Source organism: Cariama cristata, unplaced genomic scaffold (genome assembly GCF_000690535.1).
Source record: "Cariama cristata isolate BGI_N322 unplaced genomic scaffold, ASM69053v1 scaffold18590, whole genome shotgun sequence".
Classification (NCBI taxonomy): Eukaryota; Metazoa; Chordata; class Aves; order Cariamiformes; family Cariamidae; genus Cariama; species Cariama cristata.
This window is the reverse complement of record NW_009593163.1, coordinates 3,638-22,691: the sequence shown is the minus strand read 5'-3', so window position 1 is coordinate 22,691 and position 19,054 is coordinate 3,638. Positions and strand designations below refer to the sequence as shown.

At 41.1% G+C, this 19,054-nt stretch overlaps 1 pseudogene; it reads right to left on the bottom strand.

The window, feature by feature from the left end:
* Nucleotides 1-16,478: 16,478 nt before the first annotated feature.
* On the bottom strand, nt 16,479-17,214 carry LOC104168677 (annotated as a pseudogene).
* Nucleotides 17,215-19,054: the final 1,840 nt, after the last annotated feature.

The window sequence follows — 19,054 nt, the reverse complement described above, 5'->3', positions numbered from 1 at the left end:
GTCTGAGGAGCGCGTCCTCCCCGCCGGCCGTAAGCCTGCCGCCTGCGCTGCAGCCCTGTGCTCCCAGCCCCGGCGGGATGCAGGTAGTGCTTCGGGACGTGGGGAAGCGGAGTGACAGTGTTAATGGTTAACCAGGAGGAGGAAACCTTCTGAAGGGCCATCTGCAGTCTTTCAGACTGTGCCTAAAACATGTAGTGAGTTAAGCGGGGTGCAGAAATCTTTGCAAATGTGTCATAGTTAGGGTCTGTTCTTCACTTCTGTGGGCAGTAGCTGTCATGCTGGGACTGTAATTCCGGATAGGGTTAAGGTGAATTCAGAAGCTGGGACAGGAGGGTGTTGTTTCTAACGTATTCATTGAATAACTGATAAAAATAAAATTTTAATTGGATTTTAATTTCTCTCCTGTACAATTCAAGAATAAGGACACATGCAACTCAGTTCTATTTTGTTACTTTTTAATCTGGTATCGTATCTTACGTGGTAATTAAATACAAGAAGTTTCTTCACAGAAACGTTTCAGATACTAAAGAAATCAAGAGACTGTGTGCTATGAAGGTTTTTAAAGTGTTTTTTTCTTTTTCTGTTCCATTGCATCAGCATTCTGGATCCAAATGTCAGTGACAGTATGACAGCTGTCTTTCTGCTGTGATAGTGGAGTCTTACTAACATTTAAAATCTGTCATTCTGAATTTCTGATAACGTAGTATATGGAAGTACAAGTGTTGATTAGCATGTATGTTAATCCTCGAACCAGTAAAACATTTTCTAGATTGATCTAATAATCTGTGTTCTTCCTTATTACTGTTTCTGTGTTAAATACTGCAGTCTGTTTTGCTCAAACATCATCACTCCCACCACCACCATTGACAAAACAGTTTTCTTTCTTTATGCTCTGACTACTTGGACTTTAAATATACCTTTAAGTTAATGAACATTTTCTGTACTAGGCTGTGGCAGATAGGGGTGTTGGACAGGAGGCATTTAGTAATTACCCTGAGGTTACTATTGTCAGGAATGGAATGTGAATCCAAACTTCGAAGGTTCCACCTGACAAATGTCTTTGTTTAGTAAGGTGCGTTGTTTTGCAAAATATATCTCCAGTTCTGTGTGGTAAGTTTAGCAGCAAAATCCTAAACCACATGAATAAGATACTGCTGTTCCATGAAGTAGAAATGTTTTTTGTCTGGTATACGGAGAGTATTCCATTGTTGAAACAGAAGCTTTCAGTAGAAGAGTAGATATCTGACAGTTTAACTTGGATAAAAAACTTTTTTATTGCTTATATTAGCTGTCAGAGAGTAGGGGCCGTAGAAAGAAGTGATCCCAGAATCTGTTTTGAAATATCCCTGTCAAGAAGTACCATAGTTGTATGAAAGTAAGGAATGAATTTGATCCCATCTGTTATACAGCTTCCATTTGTCATCAGGTACTCTAGATTTTGTTCATGGTTTGCAGTTTAGCTGGGGCCACCTGAGGTGACGGATTATTGAAGAGATTGTCTTCTGAAATTCTCTCCCCTTCATATGAAACCTTTCCTGGGGGAACCTTGCTGACTGTAGAGATGTGATGTTAGCTGCTTCTGTTCTTGCATACATAACTATCCTGTCCCCTTATCTGAGTTTTGCAGAACCTTTATGTCTGGATAAAGAAGAAAAGGAAACAATTTTTTTATTATGTCTTTCAGTAGTTAAATATCTTAGCAGAATAATTAATTTTGAAATTAATTGAATGCAATAGCTAAAACAGTTTAGGGACAGTTTTGTGGGGAACTTAATACAGGGTGTCTGTCACCAGGCTTCTAACGGTGCTTACTAGACGCTTGGAATTAATACTATAAAGAGACAGAAGGGTGGGGAATATTTGTATTGCTAACTACTGAATTATTGAGTAATACGGTAACAGAAATTGGCTCTGTCATTTGGAAAAGCATATGTATGGGCCACTTTGGATTTTTGTAGCTGCTTAGACATGGTAAACATAAATGGCAGGTTTTTTCCCCTCACTGTGTATCTAGGAGAATACAGAACCACAAACAGCCTGCAGTACCCTCTGTTGTTGTTGTTGCTCCTGGCTGGGGGCATGGATGGAACTAATGCATACCCAGTAGTAGAGATGGGTGAAATTAAAGCTTATGTGCAAGAAGACAGATTTGGTTTTTAAGCACTTGGGTTTGTGTGTATTTGTTTTGGGTTTTTTTTGTTTTGTTTTGTTTTTAAGAAGTAATGGCGCTAGTGTAAATCAAGGTTGTCACCTTTGCCTGTCCCTCCTAAAAACTTGCTCTTCTATAATTACACAAAGACTTTTAGTTATTGGTGTAGATGGGATTAAGTTGAGAAGAATGACTACTGTCTGTTAAGGTAACGTTAACTACCCTGAGTTATATTATAAGTCAATTTTGTGAGACTTATTCATTGTGAAAATATTTGAAAATACATCTTCAAGGCTGAAATATTTTGAGTGTTGTCAAAGTGCATCTTGTGGACTACCAGCTGTCAAGCAAATGTGCTACAGGCGAGGTATGCAGCCCAAGTGAATATATTTGCTGAATCCACACAAGGTTTGAATGTCAGTGCCAACTCCTGTGCTTAGTACCAGGATGCAGAGAGTCATCCTGGTAGTCACTTTGGTCCAGCTGAATCCCTCCAAGTCTATCAATGTGGCTTCAGAGATGATCAAAACGAGTGGACTGGGGATATGAAGGAAGCTGTGCTTGGCTTGGAAGGAATTAAGTGCTGGGGAACGTGAAGCATTGGTACTATTACTAGCTGTGACACCTGAAGTACGTGCATCAATTAGGCAGGGTAAGATTTATTTCAAATAATTTTCCAGCTGTAAATGATAGCCAGTTGTGTGCACCTTTTGATGTCTTTTCTATTCCCGTTCATTTGTGTGTATCAAGAGCACTTTCAAATAAATGGATGGTCCTCTTGCGTACCTCATAAGTCTTCCTTGAATATTAATCTGTGGACATATAAATTTTCCTTAAAAGTGTTAGTGTTTTCTTCCTTGTGACTGTCGAAAATTTAACACCTCTAACTACACATTGTGGAGAAGTCTGCTTTTCTCCTCATGTGTATGAGGACAGGGACTTATTTGATTGCCTTTACTTTCAGGGTCTTGTATAAATTCACCTCAGTTTCCCGCCTTCTGTGATTCAGGAATGTTCTCTCAAGTGCCACAAGTTGGCTGCTGCAGCTGGCAGAGTGTTTCAAGCTGTCTAAAATTTGCTGGGAGTAATAGGCTCTCTTACGTAGGTGCTGTTTTACATTTGCAATTCCAGTGCTTACTGGAGATACAGGCATTGCGATTATACAAACAGCAGAGCTTAACAGAAACCAACAACAAACAATGAGCAGTTTTAGAATTGACTAGGTAAAGCTGAAAGTAGTTTTAGTTACAGCACTTTCTCTCGTGTTCCCTTATCTCCTGTGGTTTTAACTGCATTCTCCTTTTTAGAAATGGCATTTTGTCTTCTCTGTCACATGGAAGCCTGATGCACAGAGAATAACTTCACTGGGAAATAGGGAACTGGTTACAGTTAAGCTGATTGAAAGGTGCAAGTAAAATAGTGCATTCTTTTGCCTTTCACTCATGATAATTTGTAGGAGTCATAAATGTGAGGTAAAGGCTGACAATGTTCTGCTCAGTGTGTGTTTATGTGGCTTATGAACTCACTCCTGTTGTTACAACCTTTGTCATCTGGTTATGCTACCATCTTCATTTAATATTGCTACTGAATCAGGTGGTCTTGGTGAAATATTTAGTAATTTTTTTCTGTTAACTCTGGAATGTTAATACTGACTGTGAAATTGATTTGTAAAAGGACTTTTGATACCAGACTTGTTATTTTTGAGTGTTCTTTAACTACTTTTTCAACACCTAGAAAAAGAATGTTTACATTTCCAGTAGCTAGACAAGTATTAGCTAATTTGTGTGTATCAGGAAAGATTGTTGTTTGCCGTGGTTGCCCTAGCCTAAAATTCTAGTATTACTTTGGGGGAATGATGGGTGACTGACCAAATTCAGCATTTTTTTCTACTGCATGAAGTCACTGTGGGACTGTAGGAAAAATTGGAGGCTAAATATCTCTGAAACAAAGAGATTGTGCTTATGTATCATCTTCAAGTCTATAAAACTAGTTTCCTCTAACAATGTTTGTATGGGAGGATTTATTTTTATTCTTTTACTGCAGTGGAAATGCTCTATGGTTTGTGGTCTTGTTTACTAAGTGTTTGGGTGATTCTCTTGGTTGTATCTACAGCACTTGGGATTCCCAGGTGGTCCCGCTGTAAATAGTATATTTGGGTCTGGGACAGCTTAGCTTGTGAGATCCAGTGCATTCAGTTTGGTGTGGCTGCAGCTACAAAAATAGCATGGCTTGCAAAACAGGCCTTCTGTCCGCCACCCACACCAAAACCTAAAGCTTGATCTTGTAGGCAGCTAATATATTTGTCTGGAAGGCTGATTCCCATCTGCAAATGCTTTACCTGAATTGGTGACCACCAGGCAGAAGAAAGTTTTGTATCGGTAATCACTTTATATATAAAGAAAGTGCAGCAGAACACTGTCCTAGATACATTTTTAAAAGCACTTTTTACTTCAGGCTGCGGGGCTTAACCGTTCCCCGGTAGCAGGAGGCTGTTCTGTGAGTGAATTCTGTTAAACTGGTGTAGTTCAAAAGACTCTTAAATTCAGCCATGAGGCAATTCTGGTTCTCCTTCAGTACTAGGTGATTAAATTAAACGGAGTGTTAGCGTGAGTAACTTTTTCTGGTGTACTGTACAAGGTAATAGATGAGTTCCTAGGAGCCCTAGTTGTAAATTAGCTGACTGGAAAGCCCTGTTCCTGTGACTAGTGGCTCTAGCAGTTGTATAACTTCAAAAGTTAAATCTAATTGCCTGTGCTTCCAGTCAGGTGTGGCACTGGATGGTGGCTGGTTTTCCTTTTTATTACAGCAGGCTTGAGAGTAACATCCTCACAGGGAAAGGGAATTCTTGTATTTTTGTGTTGGACAACAAAGGTGTTAGTTTTGACTTCTGATGTACAAATCAGTTTGACCCCTCTACTGCAAAAAAAAAAAAAGTTTTCTGAATTCTAGCACTGCTAATCTGGAAAAAAAAACCTGTAAGAATTAATGAGAGATATATTCATAGCTCTTATTTTTTTAAAACAAAACTTTCCTGTTTAGTGTCCTTGAAAGTAAAATTTCTCAGGCAAGGTGCATGCTAGGCATGAAAAGCCAGTTCATTTGTTTTTGTTATATTTGCACCTTTTATGTGCTGAGACATACGGTTATTTGAAACTGTTCCTCCTTAATGTGGAAGTGAAATATGTAACCACTAGACTTCATGAGGCTTCATCGCAAAGATAAAATTGCTGACCTTTTATATAAATGAAGATCATACAGAGAAGGCAGAGTGTTATGTAAGGATTGCTTATGGATAGTAGTTAATTGATCTAGAGTTTAGATTTCCTGCTTGTGTGTAGAGGACTTATGTAGAGAGATGTGGATTTGTCAGCTGGACAGGCAGTTGTAATGATAATTTGGAAATTTTTTGCTCTGGGTACTTCTTGTAGAAGATTACTTGCTGCTTGTTCCCATGTGCAACTGGCTAAAGTTGTATTCTCCTAAACACTAAAATAGTACTTCAGGTGCCTTAATTGTACTTACCTTTGCATGTTGGAGTTCAGAGCTGAATTAATTTCTTAGCAGTAGTAACAGAATAACATGACCTAGTTGTTATTTCCTAGCTTGAAGTTCAGAGGATGATCTTACAAGAGGTTTCAACTAGCCTAACAAAACCCAAGTTGTTTTCTTATCTGTTCTGAAGTTTCTGGTTTTAGCAATGTTCACACTTGTTGTGGAGAAACTATCCGTTTTTCTGTAAGTATGGCTTCTTAATAAGTGCTGGGTAGAGTCATGTCCTGGTAGGGAACTTACTGTAGGTGGGACTGACAGTAAAGTCTAGTAAATGGCAGTGTAGGAGACTATTGATTAAGACCTAATACTTTGAGCAAATAATGTTATATAATTTTGATGTGAATATTGTGTCAGGTTTTCACAGGAATTTCAATCAAACGACTTCAGTGGCTGCCAAAAGTGAGGCTTGGGAACAGATGTTGTAACTGTAGTCTTAAATTTTTTTGACAGCTCTTCAAATAGCTCTAGTGTGTCTCCAGCTTTACAGTGGAGTGTTCTTGCAGGGCTTATGCCTCTTGCTTTGCTTCTCTCCCTTTCCCTCATACAGAATGGGCCTCAGTTTGACCCCATTACAGTCCTATGAAAACTCATGCTCTAATAAACATGTATCCAGCCAGGCAGCGTGGGAGAAGAAATGAGTTTGGATGGAGAGGACGGCTGAGGTGAGGAGTGATGGCAGTTAACTAGGAGGAGGACCTTACTCTGAGCTGCAAGCAGGGAAGAATATTAGTTAGAATTTGGGACTGAGTTGGAGGACTAGTTGTTCAAAAACTAGCAGAGAGTTTGGGTTGGGAGCTTGTTGGCTGTGTGGAGAGTATTGGTCAGGTACCGAGGGAGTGTGTGGAAATGATTCTGCCTCTCACCCAGCATCTTGGGAATGTGAAGGGAAGTGGGGACTTACTGAACAAAGAAAATATGTAGAAGAGAGCTGATGGGGAGAATGCTGGAGAGGAGAAGTAAGAGTAGAAGCTGGGATTTTGTAAACAAGGCAGATAGGTCTGTTGGACAAGGAACTCGAGATGGTAAAAGTAGAGTCAGAAAAATTGTAAGGAAGGGACTACAGTGAAATAAAACATACTGAGTTTTGTCTATTGCCATTAGTAGCCGTCACTTCTTCACTGCTTTAGCTTAATATGTATGTCTAAGTGGTAGAAATTGCTGTCGTGAGCAAATGGTTCTGATTCTGGTGATGTACCGTGTAGCTATGAAGATGGATTGTCTGGGCTCATCTCGTGGTTAAGAGTTTATACTTGATCTTTTCTGTTAGGCTGCAAAGCAGTGCCCAAAAATAAAGAAACTGCAGAAAGCAAGCAGCCTTGAATACATAATTGTATGCCTTTTCTTCCATTACGACCCTTGCTTTAGCCCCACGAAGTGGCTGGTGCTAGTTTAGTGAACAAGTGCTGAGTAGTTTGTCTTCCTTGCTTAATACCCTACCATGCTCTTGCTAGTTTGCTCCAGAGATGCAATTAATTTCCTCTTGGATACTCTGGTACTGCTTTCTGTACAGTAATTTATTACCAGAATGATCTAGTGAGATGAGGAAGTGGCTTGCTTCCTATTTTACACATGAGGAGCGAAGGCATGAAGAAGAGAAGTTCAGCTAGTTTTGCGTGGTTAGAAATGACTGGAACCTGAGTCTTTTTAGATTAGTTTACATATTGCAGCCACATCCCCATTGAACTCGCCGCTTTTCTCTTGCTATGATTCCATTTTAATACTCTGTTCTAACTTCACAGTTGTTTCTTGTGTTCGTTTATAGTCTCTTTGGACACGTAGCTGCCATAGCCCAATTGGAGAACATGGCAGCACTCAAAGTCATTCTGTTTAATGCAGCAGCAGAACATGGCCATTACGTTTTGCCAAAAAGGCAAAGTTATTTCTACTTTCTTCTTGTATAAATATATTGCTTGTTCAGAGAAATGAGGAAGGATTCATTCTGGCATTGTATGACTCTCAACAGCTCATACTCTGGTGTTAGTAACTCCCACAAACTTTTGGTATTGATGCATTCCTTAGCTGTACTGCATTCACACAGCTTTAGGGCCAAACTGCCACGTGTTGTAAAAAGACACCTATTTTTAGTCTTTAAATGCTATGGAAAAGTCGAAGTGGTGCTGCAGCTTTATTAACAGAATTGTGCGCAATGAATTCCTTTCTCTCCTTTATGGTGAAGGAAGGAGGAATGAGCTGGTTTTTATTTTTCAGTTGGGACTCTCAATTGTCCACGTTGCTCTGCTTAGCTGTTTAATTTGACAGATAGTTCTGTTTTACTGTAGCCACTGGAAGGGAGGAACCGTCAGCTCTTTGGGTTTTGTAGAGCCTTGTGGCTTCTCAAGTTTCTCTTCAGAAGAGAAACTGTATCAACCAATATAAGAAGTATAAAGCTGCTGTTTCTTCTGTCGTTAGAAGGAAGGGTAAAAAGCCTTTGCTACCCTGTTGGGACTTTTGATGCGGTTTTGGGTTTTTTTGTTTTTTTTTTTTTTTTAATCCTCTTACTGGCTCATCACTCAAAGTTTTTCGTAGGAGCTTCTTTTTTAAGAGAAATACTATGAGGCTTATGCTGGTTAGAAAACTGTATAGTAGTTAAAAAAAAAGAAAAAAAAGTGTTTACTCCTGGGGAAAGAAAAGAACAGCAGCCTCTGCTGATGGAGCTGTGGTTTTTTGCCTTTTCTTGCCAGGCCTACTGTGTTGGCTTATGTTCAGTTAATATTTGGCTGATCAGCTTTGCAGCTAGCAAGACTAGGAACACTTTTGCTGTAGATTAAATTTGATGGAAACTTGCTTTTTCTTGAAAGCTTTGCATTCATTGGTAGCAGATCTCTTTTCGGGTCTTAAGGTAGAGATTTTTCTCCCCTGTTAGGGAGGGGAATGATCACAGGAGTGCTTTTGATCTGAAAAGTCAGTCTGAACTCTGGGTTTCTGAGAAGCACAGCTGGCTTCTGATGTGATATTGGGTATGTGACAAATGATTAGTGTTCAAACTTGCGGTGCTTTAGTGTGGAAAAGAACACATAAACAAAGATTTTAAACAATGAGAGCCTCAGGTGCTGTTTTCTGGCCTTATGTAGGCTTTTTGTGTGTTTAGTTATGTTATGTGGTCTGTTGGCTGTGCCCACCTTTACCTCTGCAGATGGATTTATGCAATTTAAGTATCTTCAGTTCAAGTAACAATTGTAGTGATGCTTTATAAAAACATGAAGCGCAACATGCTGAAGCATAGCTGCATGTGGGTGAGTCGGGAGAGAGCTGGGAGTAGCAGCACTAAAAAAGAAAAGGAAGTACAGTCATGATAAAACTTTGTTTAAAAAGGAAAAAAAAAGAAGAAACCAAAAAACAATAAACCAACAACCATCTGTCTCCAGAGGATGGGAACATAATAAAGTGGTATAGTTCGTATCTTATAGTTGCTCTCTGTGTCTGTAGATTTTTATATATGTATGTGTATATATCTGTAAAAACACACATGCACCCACATACTTACATGTGTGTCCACATGCTGTTCAGTATAGTGAACTATATTGTATCTCAATACAGTACTCAAGTAGGGCAGTTTGTATCCCAAGCAAATTTAAGCTGATGTAGAGTGCACATGTATTTTTAGGAAACTTAGCATTTTAATTGCTGGCCAAAATACTGAAGTGATTTTCAAGCCTCTGTTCTGGTATACCAGTGATATAGGCTTTGCTTATGCTCTTGTTCCATCTGTTGAGGGCAGATCCTCTCTGCCAGGGGACAAGCATGTGTGCACTCACTCATCAGGGCACGCTATGTGCTTCTGACAGTTGTCAGGAAATAAAAAATACTGAGTACGATATAGTTCGATTTTTCACAATGCGTTGGCTTTACAGTACTGCCAGAATGATTCAATGCTGCTTAATTTTGTGTTGTTGATGTATATGCAATAGTTTCAGAAAGAGAACTAAAATTCACTTATTTCAAGTAATTTGCTTTAACTTCCTCAGAGAACATGTCGTCTTTGGCCTTAGTTTTTTTGCATATTAAAAAAAATTGAAAGCTAAATGCTTTCTTTAAAATGAAAAGCACAATTGTTGCACTTAGACTTCGTCTATTTCCTGCTTCTGAATCAGAGCATTAGGAAAAAACAACTGAATGTATTTATTTGAGTCCTGGTGAAGTGCTGTTCTCAGTGAAAAGATTGGGTGTTTCATTTTTATCGTGTTGTAAAACAGCACAGATTTGATTTAACAGTTCAAGATGTTTCTTAATAACAATCATAAGAAAAAATAAGCTATTTTAATGTTGGTACTTAACTGTTTCTTTTTTCAAGAGCAGTGTTCAGTCTTAATTTAAGCTAGTATTACAACTCATCTTTGGAAGTTCAAAGAAAGAAAAAAAAATTGAAGACAGTGAGTGAAAGCCTTGTTAGAGATGTCTGAATAGTCATCTTAGTAGTCAACTTAGTATTTTATAAATACCCTAATTCTTTAAAGTACTTGCAGTCTTGTGTAGTTTTGTTTGATTTAAAGCCTGTTTAGTTAAGGTATTATTTTTTCCCTTTGCCTTAGGAGATCCCAGTGTATGGATTTCTACACTTCCTCTGCTGCCCTTCACTCAAGGAGGGCACAGTCATAAGTTTTTTTTTTTTTCTTTTATCAACCAGTTACTGTGTGTAACATCATCTCTTCCTTACTACTGTCAGCTGTGCTCTGCTTTGTAAGTTGCCAAGACTGCTATTACAGGGTATGCTTGTAAGGGAAAGGCGAAGGCTGTGTCCTGCCTGTGAACACTGTATTAGAAGTAACTGGAAAGTAGGGTTCATGCTCTTGTTTCACAGCTGATCAGATAGTTTCAGTCTTACTGCTCTGTCTTTTCTAATCTGCTTTTATTTGGCTTTTATGTAGAAAGCTCTTCTAGCTTGTACTTCAGGAAATATCTGACACAGGTAACTTTGTGTTTTCTTTTGCTTTGATGAACCACACTTTTCTCTGCATTTTTCCTCCTGAATACTCGTGAAAACAAAACAGAGTAACTGGTACTGGTAGCGTGTAATTCAGTAGTACAGTTGCACTCTGGTAGTTATCCTAGTGTTTTCTTCATTTAGCATCATTAATACTTGTAATCATCTCTGCAAAGCTGAGGCCAGAACTGCCTGAAAAGGAAATGGTTGGTAAAAGTAGTAGGCCGAAGTAGATTGCTGGGTAGCTTTTTTTTTTTTTTTTTTTTTTTTTTTCCTCCTCCTGACTGAGCAAGTTCAGGGATCCTGGAAACCTACCCATTAGGGTCTACTTTTGAGCTCTTAATGTAGGGCCAGTCAGGTTTTGTTTGAACTGTGCATTGGAATCAGGGACGGCTTGTTGAGCAGGACATGGCTTTTGTTTTTTTTTTCCTTTATGCCGTGGTTCTCAGGGTTTCGCAGTGCTTGTAGTTGAGGCAGACTGTGTGCCTGTAGTAGTCTGGTTTTCTGACAAATACTGCTTTTGGGGCTGAGTAAAGTTTGCAGTGCAGAAGCAAACCGTTACTCTTTGTGAAGAGCCATGAGCACTACTCTTGCACTTTCCAAAGCAGCGCTCCAGAAAAAAAAGGTAAAATTCTCACTTGCAGTGAAACTGATCTTCAAGGTCAATACTTCAAGCTTTTCTAGTATCATTTGAGCAGAAGTAAATTCAGCATCTCCTATTTTGTTCTTTAACTAGGATAAGTAGGGTTTATCAGAGACTTCAGATAATACCCGTTGAAAAGTTGCAACTCTCATTTGTCAGTGTCTGTTACTGCCCGAGACTTTATAATGGAATAAATTTCATAGTTATATGAGAGTAATTCTGAAAATCTGGATTGGCTTCTGTAATTTGACTTGAAGTTTGCAAAAGGTGGTCTTCTGTTCTTAGACAGGTAGATATTATTTGTGCATCCTGTCCCTGCCCACCCATTTTGTAGGTTAATTATGAAAAGAAGACCTTTTGGGGAAGTTTCTCTGATGCAGTAGCCATGTCCTCAGCCCGGAAACTTAGCAATTAGTTCCTCCTTTGCTGTAGCACCTGCTCCAAATAGTTCACTGTGTGCCTTGCAAAATGGTACTGATTTAATGTTGAAATAGTGTGGTCATGGTTTTAAAATATGCTGCATTGTTACATTAACTGGCCAGACTTCAAAGAAATTATTTTTGAAAATATTTCTGAAAGCTACAGCCCCAGAGCTGTCCCATGGTTAATGAGACTTGCACCTTTTATGCTTGACTTACATGTATTGTTTTTATCAAAACCTCTGTTTATAGAAAACCAGAGTACATGTTGAAATTGAAACAGTACATCAGGGCCTTTAGCCTTTCCAGAGCAGAAAGGATGAAAATGTGTTGTCTGGTCTGTTTGCCTGGTATCAGGTGATCAGGTCTGTCTGCTTGTCACATTTATGAGAAAATTATTACATTTAATTTTACATTTTAATTTACATTAATTTAATTTTACTTTAAATACATTTAATTTTACATTAAATATTACATCTGTCTCATTGCCCAGCTTCTGACTCACTGGAAGGCGTGGATAGTAATGCAGAATCTACAGTGTAATACATAGAAATGTACTATTTAATATACATCAATATAAAAATATATTTAAACACACAATATTAAATAATATATGATATGTAAGTAATTGATTTGTTTCAGAATCTGATAGAGTGTGCAGTTAAAAGTTGTACTGACAAAAAACAACTGTCCCAGCAGATCTGGGATGTTGTTTCCTTGTCTTTGTTGACTTGAGGTGCTCTAATCCCAATTGCTGAATTATTCTGATCATACAAATGTGTAAGGTAGATGCTTGAAGAGGTCCATCCATTTCAGTGTGTTGAAATGAACTGTAGTAGTATGTTGCGTAAAGTGAAGTAACTATCTAAAGCTTGAACTTACTTGTTTTAAGTTAACAGTTTTGCTTACCCTGGCCTGTGTACTGGTTGGACTGTGCAAAATAGACTTGGGAAACTGTTCCAGATTTCAAACAAATAACCTTTGGGGTTATGGTAGTTTTAAGCAGGGAACTTACCCACGTGAACCCGGTGGTGTTCGTGTTGGTACAAGAGAGGATATAAGGCAAGAACTGTTTCTTCTGCCAGCAGTCCTGGCTTAAAATATAGTAGGATAAAAGTTTTATTTTATTTGAAGTGCTAGAGAGACCAAAGGAAACAAATACAGATCTTAATTTTATACTGAACTTGCTCTTTGGAAAGGCATAATCTTCAAAGGTAGTTGAACTTTTCTGCTTTCTCCCATGTATGAGGTGTTTGGGTTTTTTAATACAGCAATTTCAAGGAATATGTTTGCACTAATTCACTCCTCATAAATGTTAAAGCCTTTCATTTATCTCTGGAATCCTTTGACAAAATTGTCTGACTGTGAAGAGCACCAGATTTTGCTTCTAACAGGAAAATAGATGTGCAGTTCTCTTGTCTGTGTCACCGCAGAAAATGAGCCAAAGAATTGAACTGTGGCCTGTGTCAGTGCTGTATGTTCTCTTGAATGCGAGGCTTCTCCGGTAAAGATTTTTTTTTTTTTTTCTTCTAACATGGTTTGTTAGCTTTCTAAAAGGAGATGTAAGGATGTGACTCAACCTTGCAGAAGGAAGGAAACATGAAATGTAGGCTGTTCTCCTGTTCTGAACTTACAGCAAACCTTTGCAGAGGGCTCAGTATTGTTGCTAAATAAATGTAGAACCACTGTACTGTACATGGAAAATAGGGAAACCATAGCTATGTCTGAGTGTTCTTGGCTTTATGAAAAGGACATTGTGGTTAATGGCACCTTGCATGTCAGTAAAACAAAAAACCAACCTGCCCCCTAACTTAAATAATTTTGGTCCAAAGATGTGTGAAGTCCTGTTCTTGCCTCCCCCACCTTTCTTAGGATGTGGGAACAAAATGCTGTGTATCCTTGTTGATATGAGATGGGGAATTTGGAGATGGTGGATTCAGGTTTACTGACACTGGTGTGCAAACAAGTGAAGTGTGGACAGAAGGGCAATAACACTGCTAGTTCTCCATTTTTATAGATACTCAAATCATTTTGTCATTAATAGGTCTGAATATGATGATTCCTATCAGCTGTTGATCCAAAATGAATTTGTGCTCAGTACAAATTTAGAAGCCAAAGTGGCAAGCATCAATATTAAACGTCTTGTTTTATGGTAGACTTTTTTTGTCTAAAAATAGTGTGCTAGCTAAGGAATAGAAGATGCAACAGTCAAACATTTTTGTCTTTTCTTCTGTTTATTATACAGATAGTGTTGAGTAGGCTTTCCATAGTCACAGGAATGATATCTTCTTCATGGTAGTACTGTAAGGGTGGTTTTTTTCCCAGACTGGGGCATGGACAGCATACTGAAGTACAGTTTTATAATAAGTAAAAAAAACCCCAACAACAACAAACCCAAGCAAACTCCAAAAACCAATGCCCACCCTGCAAATCACAACTGGTGGTCCCTCTGAGCCAGGGGAGAGGCTTGCTCAACCATGCAAACAGTTCTCCTGGCATTTATTGCAGCTGAGGAGAGTAGAAGTTCCCAGTACTTTGGGAGTAGGAACAAAGGGTTGTGATATGATTGAGACGTGATTGATGGGCAACCCAGGACTTCTGCACTATGTTCTTAGTCTTGATCTGTTATGCTGCTTGGTAAATCTACAATTGAGTCATACGATAAGTGAAGAAGGGGAAACCTTCAGGAAAGCAGAGAACAGGTGGCAGAAGATGGACTTTGTTAAAGGTGCAGCCTTGTTGGCTTGATACCGGATTAACGATCTGTTCAGATGCCACTCTCAAAGAGTACAGTCATCCAGGGCGTTAAAGTTTGGCAAGGGATTAAAGAAAAACCATGAAGCTTCTGAAAGACAGCCTTGCTCTAATAAAGGCTGAGGAGTTAAAGCCAACCAAACAAAAACCCACCATACCATCGTTGCCTTTTTCTGCTTGTTTGTAGAGATTGAATCTGTATGGATTTCAGAAAATAGTTGACCTAGTTTCTTGGCTAGTAAATTAATAGACATGCCTGCTTTCTGTAAGATCTGGTCATAGACCAAACTAATGTTTAAGGTGATTGAAAATCTTAGAATAAAAAGATAGGATACTAACCTAAACATCTTCAGCCTTGATTTTAAGGAAATTGAGAGGTGATATGATAAAGGTATGTGAAATAAATGATACAGCATAGGCTGACAGAGGATTAGTAACTTTTCTTCATGGCACCTGGGGTTGGCACCCAGTTAGCAGACAATGATTATGAAATAAATCAGGCTTCTTTTTTTCTCGCGCAGTACCTAATTAGACTGTGGCATTTGCTGTCGGTATTGGTTGAAGAGGCTGAAGATGTGCATGGCTATCAAATGTGCAGGTACAGCTTCTGGTTCAGACAGTCTCTGCACTACCTTTGAAGTGGCTCTGAGGGTATTTCTCTAAAAACCTGCTGTTGGACTAGGTGAGCATTTGGTGTGAATCGTTTTGACTGTTCATTCCTTGCAAAAAAGCACCCATCTGCATTCAGTAAATCTGAATGTAATGGGTAATAGTCTATGTTCAGTGTCAAGATCCTTTAACTTTTAAGGAGAAAGTTCAGGGCTTTTGTTTGTCCTCGGATTTTAGCAAGTATAAAGGCGAAGAAAAGATACTCCAGGATAAAAAGGCTCCTGTTACAAAGACAGTATTCAAGCTTTAAGTAATGCTTGACTTGTAAAACTAGGAACTTGTGAGTGCTTACTGATTTTCAGCACTGATAGAAGAATGTATTTAAAGGTAGTGGTAGTGCTGGTTGTGAGCTTTTTTTGGACACCAAAAAATAGAGGGTGAGGGAAGCTAATCTCCTTATCGTGATAAAGGCCGCTAGATATGAAATCGTGTACCTTGAGATCTGCTTCTGAAGCAGTCCTAAACCAGGTTCTAATGTCCTTCCTGTGCTAGTCTTTGTTATTAAAGATGCTGAGTGATTATTCATTTATCACTTTTCTGTGTGGAAGGTGCCTTTGTAAAGCTGCTGAATCGGGGCTCTTAATCGACACCCCCCCCACCTCCCCGTCAGTTGCATACTTGCATCAGTCTACCAGTTAGCATCTCTTGCTCTGTAAATCCAAATTTTGTGACCAAGTTAAGCTTCAGTTAGAGTCTTTTTTTTTTTTTTTTTATGCTACTGCGTGTAGCAGGAGAAACAGGTTAACCTGCTGAATGGAAAATAAACAAGTTCTCCATCTTTTTGTTTGTGTGAAAGTACCAGTGCTAAAAGGCAGGGAGAGAAGGGCAGGAAGAATATACTTGCCAATTAATAGCCACTGTAGTTTTCAGAGAGCTGCACTTCACATTATTCAGTGTTAGACAGTCTTGTTTAGTATGGAATTGTGCAACTCTGCATAAAGGTAATGATGTACTTACTGTGTGGTTACTTTTCTGTGCCAGTAGTGTTTTTCTTCCCTTTATGCGAATACTATAAAAACTTGGTTGTTGATACTGGTCTGCACGAAAATGAACTTGGTTTTTGCTGCTTGAAAGTGGGATTTTTCTGCTAGCAGATGTAGTTCAGATTGGATTTTAGTTATAGCAATTCCTGTTTGTATTAAAATACTATGTAAACTGACTTTTTGTAGCTATTTTGGTGGCTTCACTTTTTCCTGAAGTCAATAGCATATGTGTAGTTTAGCATGCTATATGAAAAAACAAGCTCAAAGGTATGAAAGCTGTTATGTTATACAACCATCGTCCCCCCACTACACCACCAGGTCCTACAACCCACCCCACCCCCCCATCCCTGCTGTGGGTTTAATCCCACCTTCCCACCCTAGTCCTCACTGCAAGAGCACTGCGCTTGCTAAGTGGGTTTGGAATGGTGGTGTTCTGCTTTTTTGACTGCTTTTCGAGCCTGCCAGGTTGGGGTGGTGGCAAGTCTGTCCCTGCATGCCACCATGGCTCCTGGGGCCCCGTCCTGATGATGTTGAAGTGCTGTAGGCTCAGGAGTGTGTTGGAGCTCTCTGGGACGCTCTACTTGGGATTGAGCAGCTCTGCGGGCAGTGAGAGCAAGCTGATGTTGCAGCAGGAGATGGCTCTGCAGGTGCTGCCGGGGTCCCCAGCCGCGGAGGTACTGCTGGGAATGTCCTGGCTGCCTAAGGAGCAATCCAGTACCATCTCCTTGGGCAGCGGGAGACTACCTGCTGGGTCCCCAATGGCGTGGGGGGCAGCACGGTGGCTGAGGATGTTGCTGCCCAGGGGTGCCTCCACGGGGGTGGCCATGTTGGAGAGGCTGAGCTGTGCAAACTGCATCTCCATGTCCTGGTACCCCAGAAAGCAGGGTGGCGGCACTAGGAAGGCTAAGGCCACCACTCTCCTCTGATGGCTCAAGAATGCAAAGTGGTGTTGGTGCTGGGGGTTTCCAGGGGCTGCCCAAGCTGGAGGGGGTCCCACGGCCCTGGGAGCTCCACAAGACAGCACCCGGCAGATGCAGCACTGTGGCTGAGGGTGGAGGCAAGGTGGTACTTGTCTACTGGATACAGAAGGCCTGAGGGTCAAAGAAGCAGCCACATGGAGCCATCTGCAGAACTGCGTGGGTGAGTGGGAGCTGTGCTGGGCTGAGGGACCCTCCAGAGGCACCTGCCAAGCCAGCCTCAGTCACCGATGTCCCCCGGCTCTGTGTCAGGCAGGTCGAGATCTTGTGGCTGGGGCACTCCCTGCGGGGTGAGTTGCTGTGCTGACAGGAGGGGGTTGCAGAGCGGAGAGGAGACTCACTTATAGGAGGTGAAATGGGAGGGATGGCCTCAAATATTTGGGAAATTCTCTGTAAATTGTTTCCTAGGCAAGTATCACCCAGACAAGGGCAGGGACTCTCGCATGGGATTACTGAACCATCATGCCAAAACTGCTGGGGGATGGATGTGCTGGGGATGCTGAAGGTGCCAAAGCTGCTGTACCTGCTTGGGGTACCACCCCTGCTGAGGGTGCCCAGGCTGTGGGGAAGGGCTGATCCTGCCCGGGCAGTTGGCACAGGTTCATTGAGCCTGAAAAGAGGGACAGGAGTGATCACCAGTGGTCACCTCTGTTCTTGCCCCCAAGAGGGTCCCCAGGCTGCAGCGGTCTGCGTTGGTCCCTGCCTTGGGAGTAGAAGTCTTCTTGCCAGACACAAGGCTGAAGCAGCCGGGGCACTGGGAGAGCACAGGGGCTGCAGAGTGGGAACTGTAGTGCTGGCAGTGCCATGGTCTGCCCTGTTGGCTGCTAGGGACTCTGTGGGGTTCCCAGCTCTGGCTTTCATTTGGTCATCTCCCAGGACAGAATGTTGGGGCTCCTCGTGTTTCACCCTGCCCCCAACAGCCTCCCCAGTACCTTGTGGGAAGGGAAAGGGTTATGGGGGGCTGGGGTGTCCCTGGGCCCTCCAGGTGGCTGTTGGGTGCTGTGGTTGCCACTGCCTTTGGCTGGAAGCCTTGATCAGTTCCCAGAGCTCTGATCTCTCACTGGTGTTAGTGAGACTTGGTGGAAGGAGTCCCACGACCGCAGTGCTGGGATGGAGGGTTGTAGGCTGTTCAGGAGGGATAGACAGGGCAGGCGAGATGGAGGTGTCGCACTATACGTAAGGGAGAGGTTTGATTGTACAGCCCTTACAGTTAGCGAAGATGTGGTTTAGAGCCTCTGGATGAGATTCAGGGGGATGGAAAACAAAGGAGATTTTGTAGTGGATGTCTACTACCGTTTACCTGGCCAGGATGCTAGCACCAAGGAGTTATTCTATAGGCAATTAGGAGAAATCTCTGGATCAGTAGCCCTTGTCCTTACAGGAGATTTCAACTTCCGAGACATCAACTGGGAATATTATACTGCTATGACAAGTAGATTGGGGAAATACTTGGAGTTTGTGGAAGGTAACTTCTTGTCACAAGTACTTAGTGAGCCCTCTGAGGGCTCCCTCCAAGGAAAGTTGCCCTCCTAGACTTGTTGTTTGTGAATGGAGGAGGACTCAATGGTCTTCCACAACATCCTTCTCTCTAAATTGGAGAGAGATGGATTTGATGGATGCACTGTTTAGTGGATAAGGAATTGGCTGGGTGGTCGCATCCAGAGAGTAGTGGTCAATGGCTCAATGTCTGAATGGAGATCAGTGACCAGTGATGTCCCTCAGGGATCAATACTGGGACCAGTGCTGTTTAATATCTTCAACAGCAGTGGGATTGAGTGCGCCCTCAGCAAGTTTGATGATGACAGCAAGCTGAGGGGTGTGGTTGACATCTCTGAGGGACGGGATGACGTCCAGAGGGACGTGGACAAGCTTGAGAAGCAGACCTGTGTGAACCTCATGAGGTTCAACAAGACCAAGTGTAAGGACCTGCACATGGGTCAGGGCAACCCCTGGTATCAATACAGGCTGAGAGATGAAGGGATTGTGA